The following is a 1,533-nucleotide window of genomic DNA, read 5'->3' as shown; positions in this document are numbered from 1 at the left end:
CCAGGACGAAACAGTCATAAAAGCTTTAGAGAAAGGTTTAGGAGTAACAGGAAAAACAGCAAGTAAAACACTGAAAGATACAAATGACCTATTCTAGCTCCTTAGATAGGGTGTGCAATTTGTATTCAAGAAATATGTGAGCACTCAGTGGGATTGTCAGTGTGCGTGTATCAGTGACACTCCTGCTCTCGAGAGGCGTGAGGATGTGGTTGTGAGTGGCCTGCCGTCCGTGGTGCCGGATGAACGAGGGAGTGGAGACAAGGCAGTGAGACCAGTATCATGGGTGGGGACGGTTTCAGTGCCGTCGTCTAAAAAACGAAGGCCTTAAGGTACAAGAATTAGCAGAGCACGAGATTGGGGGAAGGCAGAGGGCAGGACATGAAGCACTCCAGCAGGTTCCAAGTATGTGCAAAAGGGAAGACTATAATTGATAGACTGTGAGGGGTTTCCCCTTCTTATGCTCAGGTGACAGGCTGTGTTTTTCCTATCGCGAGCATGTCGGGACACTTCTCTGAATCTAGGCCAAAGAGAGCTCCTACTCAATACCTTCCTTTTCCCGGTCAATGGCAGCTTGCTCACTTTGGTTTCCCAGACTCAGGGCTCACGTCTTCATTCCAGGTGGCTGATGACAGCAGAATTGTCACACTGTAAGATTTTGCTTTATGACCTTGATGGGGTCAACATGGCAGAACAGTCCCTTTATGCATTTAGTGAGAAATGCCTCCTTACGCTGCCAACACAAAGGCCACTTTCCAAAGACACAAGATCACAGGGAAACGGCTTTATCTCTTAGGCATGATCCATGCAAACCCTTTCTGTAGTTCTCACAGAATGAAAAGCGAGTTACTTCCATCTTTGTTTTGAGGACTGAAGGTTTACAAAACTTCTTTACATACAAGGAAGTCATTAAAAGGGAAGTGAATTAAGTTTCTAGAAATTCATATGACCAGTATTGTACTGTGGGTTTCCCTGGGCTAATATTGCCATGCAAAGTCACAATGTGACTAGTTTCTAAAAACCCTAGTCCCTATTTGCAAGCCAATGACATTAAATTTTCCCTTGTAAACGAATGATAAACAGAAAATAGAATATTTTAGGTAACAATGATCTTAAAACACGGATGCTCTTGAGCATGCATTCTCAATGGGGGCAAAATAATATTCCTCTCCATCTGTACAAAGCACAAAAATATACTATGATCCCAGAGGAGATATATAGAATATACGTGGTATTACTTTCATGGGGGTAGATGATTAGAAAAAATACATTGACAAGGGCTCTTTAGGGAGGTGAGAATTAAAAATTTCAGAAACACTGCTACAAAATCTTTTGTTAAATCAGGAATGCCTACATTCATTCCATTTTAGAGACAACTCAAAATCCCTGGATGAAATACAAAATCATGGTGATTATACTTCTAACTAATGTACTTGTGAAGGGGCCCTTTGTTTCTCCTAGCCAAGTGCAAAGAAAACTCTCGGATTAATTTGAAAAAGTTTATGAATCATTAAGTTTACAAAACATACAGGAAAG

Source organism: Artibeus jamaicensis, unplaced genomic scaffold, assembly GCF_021234435.1.
Source record: "Artibeus jamaicensis isolate MK-2021 breed Jamaican fruit bat unplaced genomic scaffold, CSHL_Jam_final contig_327, whole genome shotgun sequence".
NCBI lineage: Eukaryota > Metazoa > Chordata > Mammalia > Chiroptera > Phyllostomidae > Artibeus > Artibeus jamaicensis.
This window is presented reverse-complemented; position numbering follows the sequence as displayed.